General features: G+C 39.0%; 1 protein-coding gene across 3 annotated transcripts in view; it reads left to right on the top strand.

Moving 5' to 3' along the window:
* Positions 1 to 5,152: 5,152 nt before the first annotated feature.
* The window catches only part of FAM160A1 (family with sequence similarity 160 member A1), a 94,528-nt gene continuing 83,542 nt past the window's right edge, over positions 5,153 to 16,138 (top strand). For 2 of the 3 annotated variants that reach the window (XM_030449583.1, XM_030449580.1), the window contains exon 1: positions 5,153 to 5,260. The gene's annotated coding sequence lies outside the window, so the exon portion shown is untranslated. Of the gene's footprint in view, positions 5,261 to 5,568; positions 5,635 to 16,138 lie in introns of all 3 variants that reach the window. The other variant, XM_030449581.1, reaches the window with a different exon arrangement.

Raw genomic sequence — 16,138 nt, 5'->3', positions numbered from 1 at the left:
GAAAGCACACAGAAGAGAAAGCAGACATAAGTGTGATTTGGTGGAGAGGGATGTAATGGTGAAAACTGAAGGAGACGTTACGGAAATAGGGAGAGTTGTGAGTAGGTATTAATAAGAAAGTGCTTTTCTACAGAACTGACATAGATCACATTGTAATTAGCAGGGAGGAGGCCTTGAGTTGAGTAGTGGAAGAGGAGTGCTGAGTAGTGCTATTGCAGTTCACTATAATTTTCTCAGCACTCTTTTTTTTTTTAAAAAAAGTAATCTGATATAATTAAATTTTAAAATCCAGATTGTCAGAGGTGACTTTTGAGGAAGTAGGGATAGAAAAGGGATAGAAAGTGTGGATGTTTTTCCACTATTGACTACGATGTGACATGCAGGCAGGTTATCAATTATGGAAGAGTAACTTTGGCTCTGTTTGCTTAAATACCCTGCTCACCAGAATCATAGTCTGTATAACCAGAAAAGCGTAACATAATTTTCATTAAGAAATGTGTCATGTAGTACTTGGCCAAAGCTTCCACTGGACCCTGGAGTATAAATCATAATTAGAAAAGGATGAGCCTTTAAAGAGTCTACTTCCATTCATCCTCTAGGGATATTTTTTTGTTAAATATCCTTCAGCTGTGTTCTCAAGGTAAGCGATTTGCTAGGGTCCAGACATAAATCTTCACTGGCAGGGATAGTTTAACAAACCCTGAAAAAATCTTTGGGAGACTAAAAAATTTTCTGTCCTGCAACTACCCTCCAATTTTAGCAGCCTACAGAGAAGGAAGGAGGTTTTGTCTTGTTTCTGTGTGAAGGGAAGATTTTTCTTTCTTTCTTTTATTAAAAAAAAAAAAAGTTGTGAATTGTCCTTCTCCTCCCCGAGTAAACAGCCTTAAGGATATACAGCACAAGTCCAGGGTTCAGCTCTATCTTTTCAAAGCATAAAGAGAAAAAGAAAGTATCTGAAGAGGGAAAAGGCAAGCTCTCAGATAATCTAGTATGCTCTTTAGACATAATGTCAAGAAAAAACCCTCACAAATGATAGGACAGAGCACAATTGTTTCTAGAGGCCTATCTGTTAAAAGACATTTTTGAACCATACTTTCGGCTTCACATATTATTTGTGCTAATTTATGGTGGCCCAGCTCATTCCTGTCCTCATGTTGCTCCCTCACTTGTGGCAGGGTAAGGATTTATGTGGTGGCAGGTGAAACAGATCAAAGAACTGACCCGTGTTAAAGTTAACTGTAAAAAAGGGGGGTTAATTTTAATCTGGATCAGGGAACTGATCTCATTTAATAAATAACTGCATCAGTGAAGATGGGAGCACAGTAAAGCATGGGTGCAAGATTACTTCTTCTGATAGCAGTGCTGACCTGTGCCATTTTACAGCATATGAGAAATTACAGACAATGAGTGGACTGACTTTTGGAACAGAGTGAATTAACATGCTTACAAAATTAGTGTCAGGCCCTTACAATGTATCACAGATAACCAAATATGGTTTTAAGGAGGAAAAATAATTTTGTTAAAGGGGTAGTAAAATTATTTTGGTTTGTACCATAAATCACTAATTTATACAGGTCAAAGGTAGGTCTTTTTAACTAAATGTTACATGACTTCTTCAACAAACTTTATTTCTTTTAAAGAGCTGCCTTGAAACAGGAGAAAAAGACAAATACCAGTTTAGACTACGAAATTTTGTAAGTTGTTTCTGTTCATCAAAGGAGAGACATTTCAGAATTCATAATCTGTTTTTCCTAGCAATCTTAGGTTTCTTGTATTCACTGTGTTGCTTATATATTAATAATAATTTCCAACCTGTAAAATATTTTTATTATTTACCAGTTCAGCCAGGTGTATGGATTCTATCCATATAAATAACATTTATCTTTCGTGTATTAATGATTTTAGAATGGTACTACATTAAAATTGCATGTTGCAGCAAAGTATCTGCAAAACCAAATCTAAAAATGCTTGGGGACATCTCTGAATGTAAGTGGCAGATCTGGTTCAGACTATTCAGTTGAAAACTGATTCAGGTATAAGTAACCAATGCTCTTTCATAAGGATTTAAAGTATATTCCCATAATCCTCTTTATTCTTAAGCAGGACATGTTTATCCTCCAACAAATTTTCTGGAAATCTGATCTCTTACTAAGTATAGGTTTGTTTTACTGAGATGATACCTAGATCACATCTAAGAAAGGTCTGTCTTAAATGAATCACTTAATTTACAGCAAACATTTTGGTTGCTGACAGGGTGTTTTTCTCTCTTAGGTATTTTCAATTTGTAGTACATCTGCAATTTGTAATTGGAGAGTGTAGTTCAATTCTTATACATATGCTTACATAAAGCACACTTAATGGAAAAATGCACAGTCTTAAAAGATGTAACATGAAAAGATTGGTATAGAAATTTACGGTAGAAGAGCTTAAAGTTGTCTGTTTTACATATGTAGATACACTTTTTATCTGCAATAGTAAATATTTTTTTCAGACACTGCAGGCCTCAGCTGAAACTTTATGGAATTTCTTTAGAAAGCCTAAGCTTTCCATGGACTTAAACTGGTGACTAAAGGTATGAGCATACATGTTGTTACACTAATGACTGTAAATACCAACTTGGTTGTAATTATTGCTTAAACTTCACTAGAGGCACTGCACAACAGTACTGATGACACAACACTCAAGACTGGCAACTGCTGCCTGTTAAATCTCATGTTACATTTACTGCTTGCAAATCCTGTCAGTCAATTGTGCTTGGGTTCAAGCATTATGCCTCTCACTCTTATACCTGGGTGAAGTATTTGTTAGTAGCTAAAAATGCCTTCAGAACAAAGAGGGACCACAGGAGAATTAGTGGGAGCTTCTGATAAGCCATCTTTACACTTCCATCTTTCAACTCTGTGTGATAGAACAGCTTATGTAGCGATTACGAGATAGGGATGTAAAGGGACAACTATCTCAGATTCAACTTAATTATCACAAGAAAAATAATTATAGAGTATTTTAAAAATGCTTAGAGCAGCAATCGAAAGAAGAGAAATAGATTATATCAGCATCCCTAGCAGGCACTGCTTCAGAGGTTCACTCCTTAATGATCTGCTTATGATGAGATGTTTCCCACAAAGGGCATCTTTCATCTGTGTGCTGGCTGACAGTTCTGTTCTTCTGAGACCAAACAATTTAAACAGAAGTTTCCTAAGAGTTTCTCCTGAAGTCCTCTAGACAATTTTATCCAATTTCCAAGCTGGTTTCTGCTCTTCTAACCTAGGTAGTCCCCAGATGCTGCCCACCTTCACATCCAGGTTCTATAGCAGCCCATGGAAGCTGCTTCTTGAACAAATGCTAAGAAATACCAAATATAATGTTGGAAAACACCTCTCCAACAGTCATGCACTCCCAGGCATCTAGGCAACAGAGTCTGGATTCAAGCTATGAGGGATATGACCTCCAAGCTCAGCCCTGCTGAGCACTTCTGCCATAACATTTGCAATAAAAAAATATGTTGAACTAATAATTCATCATGCAGTTCTGAAAACAATAAACAACAGCATAAGAGGTAGGAATTATAGCTTCTGGAAATGTTAGCTCCTCTGCCCCCCTCCTTAAAGCTTAGATTTAGCTTCAACATGTGTCAAGATATTTTACAAGTACCAATGATTCTTCCAGTCTTTCTGAATGGATTAACCTGACTGAAGTTAGATCAGTTTTATTTCTGACTGGATTTTTGGAGGATGGTTTTATCCTGAGTTGGGAAATCTTAATTCTGGCATACCTAGGTGTGAATTAGTTTGTGTGGATCTAGTTAGTTAGCAATCTTAGCAAATTATTCCTTAATTATATAGAGCATTTGGACACAACACTTTCTGAACTCATAGAGAACATCATTAACACTTGGTAGATTATATTACACATTTATTTAAATAAGCTGTTACCCTAACATGCCAGCATCTATTTCTCTTTTGAGTCATTAGTGGAATCATAATCAGTACTCTGACACTCTAATTAATTTGAAGCCATTAAAAAAACAAACAAATAAACAACAACAAAAAAGATGACACAGTAGCATAGTAGGCTGTGCTTAAGTATTCAACCCAGCAATCTACTGCATTTATACAAGGCATTTTAAAATAGAAAATATATAGTTTGTATCATCAGGAAATTACCTCTACTTCAAACTTGTGAGTAATATGGCCTCGATTTTAAAAGCTGTTTCTTGTTTGTAGGTTTTCCATGTAGGAAAAATTGTTGGCAAGCAACCTTCTTAGTTATTCCTGGGGGCTATGTGAGGAACCCCCCAAAAGGGTCCTGGCAAATGGCGGGCAGGTGGTTCCTCAACCCCATCCCACAGGCCCCAAAGGCCAGCACGAAGCTCACTGAGGAAAGACGACTTGAAATGCTTCCGCCTGCAGAGAATTGCACCCCAAGGAGGCTCCATCTAAAGAAAAACATAAATAGTAATTAAATAATAGTTAAAATTTAGAGAGGGGTGTGTATATAACAGTGCCACCTAGTGACCTGCATAACTGGGGCCACCTGTGGCATCACTTCTAAAATACAGCGCCTAACCACCACGTGTTTATTTAAAAAAAATACCACATTTATTTATAATGATGTTGTTATTACTATTACTATTACTATTACTATTACTATTACTATTACTATTACTATTACTATTACTATTACTATTACTATTACTATTACTACTCTGAGCTCCAGGAGCGTGTTTCTTCACTGGGCCGAGGCCTCCTTCTCCTGACACGCACAACTTTTACCTCACAAGGCGGCAGTAACCGACCCCTCCCTACTCACCCTCCCGCCGTGGCAGGAGCTGCCGCCCACCAGGGGACGCCGCGCTCCGGACCTCACCCCGCCAGGTCGCGGCTCCGGCTCCGGCTCCGCCCCCCCTTTCTGACTCAGCGGCCCGGCCCGGCCCGGCCCCTCCCTTACACAAACTCAGCGGCCGGTACCGAGCTGGAGCCGCCCGCCGTGAGGGAAAAGGGGTGGGAGGGGGAAGGTGCCCGCCCTTGAGGGGACGGAGCTTCGGGGCTGCTCGGTGAGGGCGGGCTTGAGGGGGATCCCTCCCTCCTGAGGGATTAGCGCCGGCCCGGCTGCCCTGTCGCTGACGGTCGCTTACCTGGGCGGCCGCCTCCCTCCCTCCCCTCCCTTCCCTGCCCTCCCTCTTTTCCGTAGCCGATCGCTCCAGCAAAGAGGGAGCGCCTTTCCCTTCCCCGTGGAAACTTTCCGCCACCGCCCGCTCCAGGTAGGGACCGGTGCCGTGAAGGGGTGGCTGTTGGGGACGGGCCCCGGACCTGGCGGCGGGGCCTCCGTGCCGGCTGCCTCCCGCCCGGAGTTGGGCAGCGCCCGGGCGCAGAGTTGAGGGGGTTGTCTCGCCGCCGTTTCGCCTCTTCTGTGGTGCGGGGCGGCGGGCGGGGGTCCCCCTCAGCCGAGCAGCTGCTTATCTGCCTCAGGGCCGCCCGGGGCTGAGGGGAGTATATAGGTCACGGGAAGTAATGCCTGCCTAATCCCCTTTATCTTTTTTGGCTCGGCTTTCCTGCTGCTGGTTTGTAGGACGACCTGGGCACCGTTGGCTGCAAACTTCTGGGAGAGGACCCAGGCTTCACGCAGGGTGCCAAGGTGAGGGTGTGGAATGAGCGCTTGTTATTACAAAGACGGCTTTTTCCTCACAAGAGTGACCCTTTACGTAGTGCCAGCTGTGTCAACTTACATATGTTAGATGCCTGGCCCAGTGTGTGGGTTGTCACTTTGGGTTCAGCCTTCTTTTTTGACAGGCAAATAATATGGATGATTTTTTTTTTTTTTCATGAGGAAACTCATTGTGTCACTCATCAAATCACTGAAGTCTATTTTGATACTTTCTTAGGATGCCAAAGGAAAGTAGAGGTTTCGGCAACTTCAGGGCCCTGGTAAATGGAGAAGGCTTTGTGTCCTGATAAAGTGATGGCGGGGTTGCTGTGATCTTTGAGGCAAAGAGGAAACTATGAGCAAGGTCGTTCTGTCACCCGAGGTTGTTGGTAGTAACTGAGCTTGATTTTGAGTTACTCCCGTGTGGACACATCTGTAGGTGCAGAAGAAAGCACGCTTCAGGAGGTTGTGCATAGGGCCAGTCTGCTGGGATAGGACTGTTTGCCAGGCTGGGGCATATGGTTTCTTACAACTGAGAAATCCTAAGGCACACTTGGCAGTATTTAGAGATTTTTATTTCAGTCTGATTTCCTCCTCCTCCCTGGGGTGTGTGACTTTTTTTTTTTTTTTTCTGTTTAGCATTAAGACGTGTCACAAGATGATAATAAGAAGAAAAATGCTTAAAAATAAGTGTTATTTTATATGCTGCCATACTTCTGGCTAAACTGAGAAATACTTAACAATCTGCAAGTGCCTTCTCTCTAGAGGCCCCTAGATCGTTTTGGTTGATCAATGTGAAAGTGATGTTGTGCAAGCAGTTATAGTTGCATTTTTCATCTGTACAACAGTGCCTTTTTACCTCCTCAGAGCAGTAAGAAAGATTCAGGGCATCATCTCATTAATGCTGAAGCATGGTGTTTTTACCTTTTTTTAATTTTCAAAGAGGGAGTGATAATGTCCATTCAAAGACATCTCTTCCACACCAATATGGTAATAAACTCATGTTTCTGGCTTGTGCTGGTTTTATATCATAATTTCTAGAAGTAAACCCTTTAGAAAAAATGGTGATCAGAAGGGTTTATAATACCCAAAGGAGTGAAGTGAGATTGGGTTTTTCACATTATTCATGTTGCCTTACTTCTTCTGGACTCTGTGTAAAGAGTTCACCTGATCTGAAACTAATCTAAGAATGAGGACCTAATGCTGTAATTTGTTTCTTCCTCTCTGGCTCTGCTTTAATTAACACGGAAAGTCAAAGGAAAAGACAGGAAAACTTACAGTCTACTTTGTAAAACAGAAATAATTGTAAAGGGCAAGGTTGTACCAGTGAGATACTGGTGTGAGAATTGGCAGTTGTGAAGCTCATGGAACATCCATATGTCTTTTTCTGTTATCCATCTCAATCCAGTCAAATACTTTCAATTGACTTCTACTAACAGCTATTTTGATCTTTTTATTGAGTGATGATGATTGATGATACATGCTTTGAAAAATAAGTGAATACTATTAAAATGATGAAAACCGTGTTGTCAGAGCCCATGGAAGAAACATAACTTAAGAAATACAACTGCATTTACAGCTTTTTTTTTTTCTTTTTTTTTTTTTTTCCCCCCTTCAATTCTACAATGTCCATATTGTGTCTGAACTGTATGATAGTGATTGTAAAAATTAGATTACAATCTGTGGGAGTTGTCTTGGATTTTTTTTTTTATTTATTTCCTTCCCTAAATGGGATGCAGATCTTCATGGAATCCAGAGCTAGGTGAACCAAAATTGGAGAAACTGCTGTTGGTGTGGTTTCATTTGATTCTGGCATGAAAATGAGTTTTGGAAATCTATAAGTGTGTTTTCTTTTCAAAAGGTTATACAAATACATTGATGCCTGTTAAGCTTAAGTCTTCAGATTTATAGACTCAGTACCTTGTGAAGCACTGTTTTCTCTGATAAACTCTTCATTGAGGGGTTATCTGGATTTTACTTTGCTGTATGTCAAGTTTAAAGGGGTTCTTTTTAAAAAGAACTTATTCACAAATGTTTCTATTCCACCATTGCATATCTTTATTTTCTAGTAAACAAATGCTGTTTTTTGATGCTTGCAGAAGGTTTCATTGCAAAGGCTTTTCAGATTTTAATTAGACTCATGGAAATTTTGTTTAGTCCTTTAATGTTTGAGTTCTCTGCTTGTTTGTTTAAAAAAGAATGCAGGCTTCCACATTCTGATATAATCCTCTTGTGACTTGTAGTTTCAAACATTTGAGCAGTGTTCTCCTTTTCTTTGTGTTTCATAACTATAGTTTTTATGCTGACTTGGCATTGTTAACTTACTTGATTTATCTTCTCAGTCTGTTACATTAAATAATGATCTGAATAATGTCCTACAACACAGGAAAAATTGTCAGAGAAAGTCCTCAGGCAGGAAGGCATCAACAGGAAGGCTGTTGGCAAAATGGTCCTTTTTGTCTCCTGCTTTTGGGTGTGTTTCAGGTATTGTATTACACAACAGTGGATGCCTGTACTTTAGGTGTGTTATAGGTGCACTTTTAATACTCTGATAGTGTTGAGTCAAGACAAGCAGTCTTGGGGTGCTTCCAGAAGAGGCTGCAATGACCTGCACTGGTCAAAAGCTGGGGCACTAGTGATCTGGAAATCCTGAATTTCTTTCAATCCTTTTTTGCAGTCCAGCACAGTAGCCAAATAAAGGCTTGTATGTAGCTGCTGGTATGGCTATTCTGTTAGAATTCCTGTACTTTTAAAAACTCCTGTGAACAGCCTTCAAGAAACAGTCCCTTTTTCTGGTTGGATTAATCAATTTGGAAAGTAGAGCTAGGACTTCACTGTTTTATGGGAAGCAGGTCAGCTAGACCTGGATCAAATCTGAAGACTGACTGGGCTGAATTGAAAGAATGGTTTTGAATGCACTTGTAAACGCATACAGCATTTACAGGTTCTGGAATAATTGCTCCTCTGTAATAAAAATATATATATATATACACACACACACACACACACCAGTACATTTTGAAGTGTCAGCTTAGGTTTGGAGGTTCTGTGATGCTAGCAAAGCATTCACAGCTAAAGTTAATGTAATGAAGACTGAGGAGCTTTTGAGAATACATCTTGCCTTACATTCTGTCTTAGGCATTGATTGTAAGACCTCTTATTTTTATCTGTAGGTATAGTTTAATAAATGACTCGTTGATGGTATGATAAGAATACTTTCCACTTGACCAAAGAATTCTTGTCCAAGGTGATCCTGAAAGGGCATGTCCAGGTGAGGCAGTTCTGTGTGGAATGAAAGCAGAGCAGGTAAGGTAGGAGCAGGTGATAATGGTAGAGGGTCAAGGCACACAATGAAAAGTTCCAAGAAAATTTTACCTCTATCTGGTGGGATTATCTTTAGTTAACAGAGGAAAGTTTGAAAACATGACACGATACCTGCATGCAGGAGGCCTGAAATCTTAGTTCCTTATATATACATTTTTCCTCCAAAATCAACTGCCACCTGAAGAGGAGGAATGAGGGCTTGAGTTAGTTTGTGTCAGATGTACTTGGGGCTTTGATATGTGTTACCTCTGAACTAAATGTTTTTGTAACAGTTGCAGAATTGTCCTGAAATTTATTTTGCTTCAAATTGTAGTGGCTTCCCATGAGTGGTGAGTGACTTCCTTTTGTTTTTTGGGTTTTTTTTCAAGAAAAATTTGAGTTAATACTGAATCGCCTACCTGCACAATGGCAATACACCATGCAAGATAATTCTAGTTTAATTGTAATTAGTGTTGTAGAGGACATGTTACCTGTTTCTGTGTGTGGAAATACATAGATAGATTAGTGCTAAAAGTATTAGGCAAATTCTTATTATGCAATTTTTGCCATCTCACTGTAGAAGCGTAGTCAAATATCATCATGTTTATTTAAACAGTTTCATGCCTTAAAAGAATTGTTTGGTGTTAACAAAAAGGGGGGGCTGTGTGTCAAAAAAGCTGTGTGATAATAAAAAAAAACACTAGGTTTTTGTTTGGAGAAGTAACTTTTCCATAAAGTCACTTTTGCCCTTTACCTGTCAAATTCTAGTTCATTTTTTACAAGTTGCTTGTACTGAATACTGGTTTAGGGTAGACTTTATTTCTATGAAAATTTTTATATAACTAGACCTAAAGTAGTGACTACTCAAGTAGTATCTTAGTTTGCCTGGGGAACTATTAAAGTGATGCCCAAGCTCAGAACTAGAAGGGTCTCTGAATGTACGTTAAAAAAAATTAAAAGGTTTTGAGCTATTGACAAGGCCTATATGCCAGTAGACTTTTGAACTGTAACTTAAATTTAACTGTTGGCTATTTTTCTTGCTCTTTGCTGGCAGCTGAAGAGCTGAGCTGCTGAAGAGTCAATGCCACTCACATTCAAAAAATCTTTTGAAAATATCAGATACCCCTGAGCAGGAGGGACGAGAACTTAGTATTTTTTGAGTTAGTTTTATAAACAATTAACAGATAATATATTTGTAATAACTAAACATTTTTCAGATGGGTTTTTTTTTGACACACAGTTCAAAGAGCAATGAATGAAAGTTGCTGTCAAGCAGCCAGGTCTAAAAAGCAGTGTGGGTTTCTTACTATGTTGTGTTAACTCATTTTGGTGTGACAGGCTCCTGCCCTAATGCCATAAACCTGAGAGGGAAAGAAAATTTGACTTGCCACTTCATCACTCTACTGGCATTACATTAAAAGCAGTGTTTCTCTAAGCATATATATCTTGAACATATAAGGGAAGAAGGGAACCTGAGTAGGGAGCTGCTGCAATTGTAATTATGGGTTGACATTGACACATCCTTTTTACACTGGAGCCATGTACTTTATTAAACCTAGCTGTGCCATTTCCTCCTTGCATGCTTGTGACACTTTTACGCTTTGCTGGTGCCATAAATAAGTTTTAGAACAGTGTCATAAATTCAGTATTCCTGTAAGAAAACCTATGGGGGATGAAAACTTCTCTCCCCTTTTGAGGGGCTCCCTTTACTTTCAGTGCGGGACCTTGCAGGAAGTGCATGTTCCCACCCACAGTGAGATGTGGATTTGTTTCACAGATGTGAAAGGTGTTCCTCTCTGCATGTCTTAGAATTATGGTGGCTTCTGTCTCCTGTGTGCCTGACTGAGGTTCAGCTGTGATACATGCCAAACAGCCAAAGACTTTTCTACATCCCATTAATAGAGGGTGTATTGCTCCTTGTTTTGCTCTGATGTCATCAAACCACCCAATGGAAGTGCCTATGGTGAGGATTGGCAGAATTGGTCATATTGGGACTTGTTTGGATTTTTTTGCTTTGGTTTGGTTTTGGGCTTTTGTTTGCTTGGTTTGGGGTTTTTGTTTGCTTGGTTATTGAGTTTTTTGTTTGTTTGTTTGTTTTGGGGGGGTGCTTATTGTTGGTTTTTTCTTGGTTTTGGTTTGTTGTTTTTTTTTCAAATTGGACATTTTGCCAGTCCATACAAGGAAGCATAGAACACGTAGTCAGCAATGGGTGTAACAGGATAATTTCCTTTCTGAATTAATTGCTGACTGGCGTTAAGATTAATCATGCACGCCTGCTTGGAATGGTTTCAGGTAAACAATTAGAAATTTCTTTATCAGCTCCTTGAAACATTTTCCTAGGATGTGGAGTACTGTTCCTAAAAAAAAAAAAAGGAAATAAACACAAAAGGCAGAAACTGATTTCTTCTTCTCCCAATGACTTCTGTTCTTAATGTTTTGATGCCAACAATGTGGACAACACTGGGAGATGTGAGTGTTATCTAGCTGCCTGATACCACAGAAACTGTATTGGTGTATGGATGCCAGTGGTAACATTTGCCTTCAGCAGTATTGCTGGCATCACTTTTTTGCAGTGATGATCTTTGCCAACAACAGCCCAGTGCTTGGGGATTCCTGACATGCCAGTGTTGATACAGCAGAAGTATACACCACAGTATTAAGATAGTTTTGTTTTTCTTGGATGTCAGTGGAGTCTTTGGACTTGGAAAATATGTTTGTTTTTTTGTGTCTTGTGGTTTTGTTGTTTCTCCCCCTACCCCCCAAGAACCACTTTTATTATTAAAAAAGTAATCAAATATTCAGAGAGAAACAACTAAGTTCAGCAAATGCTGTAATTATGATGCATGGTCTACAGGAGTTAAGTCTTTTGGTAGTTGCTGTTAGGTGTTGTGTTTAGCACTTATATGTTAGTAAAATGGGTTAATCAGAAATGTTAAATCACATCACCACCCAGCATTAAAGACAGGGGAAAAAGGTCAAAGGAAGTGACAGTGCTCTCTATGAGACCAGTTTCTGTCTGTAGCTGTGAGAATATACAAGGTTCTGGGCACAGAGACCTTGATTCTGCTGGCATTAATGTCAGCTCTTTAAAAATGACTGAATTATTTGACTTTTGGAAAATACAGAAGCTATTTGAACACTTTTCCAAGTATTAATGTTTCTTTCAGTCTTTGCCTATAATTTAAAAACAAACAAGAATTAGCAGTATTTGGGTTGTAATTGCATGAACTTTTCCCATTTGCCTTCACTGAAATTTGACAGCATTTGAATTACTTTGTGTGTAGATACATTTTAATAAGTAAAATGAATTAAAGATGAATGAGATGTTATCAGATTCCTCCTCTTGACAATTTAAAAATCTAAACTGATAGTAATGCTTACTATTTCATGGAAGTTGTCTTAGCTTAGGAAGTGATAAACTACACACAGCATAAATTCAGTACTTGCTGTACATTTTTATCACTACTATAGTAGGTATATGCGTAATGATTCAATAGGTGGAAAGTTACTGATTTTAAAATAGCAGCAAGCATGGGGGATAAAAGGCTGAAATTGCAACAAAGCATCAGACGTTTGGCAACCATCTGTATTTTTTTATTTATGTAGGGGTGTTGGTTAAAGCATACGGTGGGATGTAGGTTCCTAGTAAGAACTTGGAGGACCAAGGTAAAGCTTTCCTGGTACTAAATCTGAAGAAAGCAAGCAGAGGATAAACTCTTCCAAGCTTTGTTATAACCAGAAGATAAATAACTTGTGTGAGGGGGAGCTAGTAAAAATCTGAGAAGTTTAGTCTGCCTTTTAGAAACGTAGACTTCAGTTAAGTCTCTTTACTCTGAATCATAACAACTAGTTCTGTATGTTAAGAGCAAAAAAATAATTAGGAAAGATACTGTTCCATCAGGAAGTTATGTTAATGGCAGAGATTGAAGCTTTTCTTTTGCGGAAGAAAATATGAAAAGTAGGGAATGGCTGGATTGCCTAGTAGTGAGCTCTTTAATGTAAAACATGACTGGGTCAAAAGAAAATCTAGGATGTGTAAAAAGGACAAGTGTAAAAATATAGCACTAGCACATATAATTAAAATGTAACATTATGAATGGCCAACTAAAAAAGAGTAATAAGTCATTATTGAATTACAATGTTAGTAAAAAGAAAGTCATGGAAGATTTGCTGCTCTAAAGACTGGAGCTGTGAACAGGTAATTCAATGCAGACTGAGGCCTTTTAGTTTGTTTCATTTTTTCCCACTTCATCTTTAATAGGATAGACTGAGACTAGGTAGTGGACATGGTATTCAAGGCAAGTGCTAAAACTCTAAGATGCTGTGAGAAGGAACATGTTATAGAGATTTTAGTTAAGTTTAAGTTTGAAGTGTTTAAAATCAAAAGGGTAAGAGCTGGCTGATGTAATCCCTGAGCTGCTGCAGTTACTTAACTTGTGGAGGATGCATGTAATACTGTGAGACCTAGAGGAGCGATTACAGCATCTGTCTTTACAGATGTTGGGGTGGGGGGAGAGAGGTGGAAATGAGCAGCTGTAGACCCACTTGTTTAACTTCAGTAATTTGTTCCGGTATTTTTCCTGGGAATTAAACCCTCCAAAAGCAGTAGAAGATAACAAGAAATGAGCAGTAGCCTGTATGATTTTCTTTTTAAGATTAAACCATGTTAGACTAAGGGAATTTATTTCTTCAAAAGGAGCAGTTGATCTCCAATGACTTGACTAAGATATAAAATGGCAAAACTTTACTCTTTTTAAAGTCTGGAGGAATTGATTGTGACTAAGTGCTAAACTGATGGAAAACTTTGCTGCCTCCAGGAATTTACACATTAGATAGTGTTTTGGGTTTTGAGTGGCTTTTTTTGTTTGTTTTATATATATAAGAAGGATTTAGGTATTATAGTGGATGACAAGAATACTGAATCAACATTGTTATGTAATTGTAAAACTGGAGACTCTCATACTCTCATTGTCATAGAATGATTGATTTTGCCCTTAGAAAAGGGTTGTTTTTTTTAAAATTTGGGTTGGGGCTGAGGCATGAGCCCCACAGCCCAGTTCCTTGCTTCAAACATTGTGAGACTTCTTTATAATAATTACTGCCCTCTGCATAATGAGAACAAGCAGGGAAGGCCAGAAAGACCAAATACTTCTCCCTGAGACTTGCTCTAGGAAACCAATGTTTAGGACCTTTCTAGTTTTTGTTGTGTGGTCCTATGACTGTATCACAAACGTGAGAAGTTAAATGAACTGCAAGTTAAATGAACTAATCTTTTAGCCAGTCTTGGTCAGTCCAGTTTTGAAGATGAAATTTAATTTTTTAGGAAAAAAGCAAAGTAATAAATATAAAGTCATTGGAGGGAGCCTGGAGAGGATCAGTAACAGTACCTGGGTATGTGGAGGAAATACTGAGTGATCAAGAGCAGTTATTTCAACTTCATATAAGAGCAATGGGGTAGTAGAGAAATAAGAGAGTGATACTTAATCTAGGTATGTGAAATACACTGTTCTCACAGTGATCTGTTTTTGGTTTGTTTGTTATGGTTTTGGTTTGGTTTTTTGGTTTTTTTTTTTCCTTGGTTGATAAGTCACTGTTGCATTGGAATATATTACCAGTAAAAGTTGTGAATAATTTTAAGAATGGGTGATGTAAGCATCTGCTGGTTGTGACAGAAACAGGAAACAGAAAAATGGGTATTACCATGGCACAGGGTGAAGAACCAGATGACTTTGTGGTGGTTTTTTTGGCCCTTTGATAAATAGGAGACTGTTACTGTGGCACAGCATGTCCTGTAAAATCCAGGGAGAGTGCAGTACAGAGAATTTGTTTTCTCCTTAGCTCTACTCTTATGTCTCATCTGACAGGGAGGATGCAGAAGGTACTAAAACATTCTGCCTCTTCTTTTTTTTAGTTGCCCTCCTGCATGGAGTAGATGAGTGAGACTTAGAACTTGACATCACTGTGGTTTTGAAGAGTAGCTAGAATTCCCTGTTATAAGACAACAACATCACAAAAGGACTGTGGGCATGCCTGTACCCACACTGGGTCTGCAGGAGCAAATCCTAGAACAGGGAGTGCTAGGAAACGGGATATGAAGATGCCCAGATTAGCTTCAAAAGCAGTTTTGTCATATTTGTACCGTGTTGCTTCCAAGCCACTGTGGTTTTACTGCTTCCAGAGCTGTGCTAATGTCTGCTCTCTGCCGTGCAGACTTAATCAGCTTGTGTTAGTGACAATTTGGAGAACTCTTTCCTGTAATCCACTGTGTGTTGTAAACAACCCTCTATTGTGCTGCCCTTGCAGCCTGTGTTTATTTGGGTGCAGTAACTCTTTTCCTTTAATTAATTGTCCAGCAACAGCACAAAGCAGAGATGGCTTTGCACTGTGTGAGGTTTCTTATCTGAATGCTAAGGATAACAACAGTGACATTAAACAAAGGTTTTAATTTCAGTTGGATGCTGTTAGCAAAGCTGTGAGTAGCAGAAGAAAAACAAAGATTCAAGGAAGTCCTGTGGTGTCAACTGAGCTTTAAATGAAAAGCAAATAGGCACAATTTTATGTCAAATTTACGGTTTAGGACTCCTTTTTACTCTCAGGGAGGTTTCTGTATCACTTCTATGGTGTGTTCTTTCTCTTAATTACCATAATGCATATATGAAACAAAGCTTATTTTTAACAAACTTCCCTTTTAATAATTGAAAGTCCATCTGCTGTGTTTGTGAGATTTTGAATGGCATGCATGTACCACTACTAGGAGTGTTTGTATTGATTCATAAATCTGTGGACTGTGGTTTCTGGGGTTATTTTCTTGGGCTTTCACATGAAGGGGAAAGATAAGGAAAGCAATTTAAATTTCCCAAACCACAAGGCTATGCATCTTTCATAGTATCTAGCCTGGGTAGTGCTGTAGGTTATGATACATGGGATGCAATGCAGTCTCTAAGGACAACTTTCATCTCAAATAAAATGCAGTATAATCCTGAGCTCAAAATTAATTGTGTAAAAGAGGATGACTGCTTCTTGGCTACTCACAAATCCTTGAGCAGGCTTTTGCCGTTCTGAGGATGTTCTATAGTCTGCCTGTTAAAAAAAGCTTTGACAGACTGCATGGCTCTGGGTTGAGGAAACACTGTCAACTGCCTTCTGTCATGATGTTGGTGATATCAAGATATGAAATAGAGCATCTTGATTC

This window comes from Calypte anna, chromosome 4A (assembly GCF_003957555.1).
Source record: "Calypte anna isolate BGI_N300 chromosome 4A, bCalAnn1_v1.p, whole genome shotgun sequence".
Classification (NCBI taxonomy): Eukaryota; Metazoa; Chordata; class Aves; order Apodiformes; family Trochilidae; genus Calypte; species Calypte anna.
The sequence above is the reverse complement of the archived record's forward strand: the minus strand, read 5'-3'. Positions and strand labels throughout refer to the sequence as shown.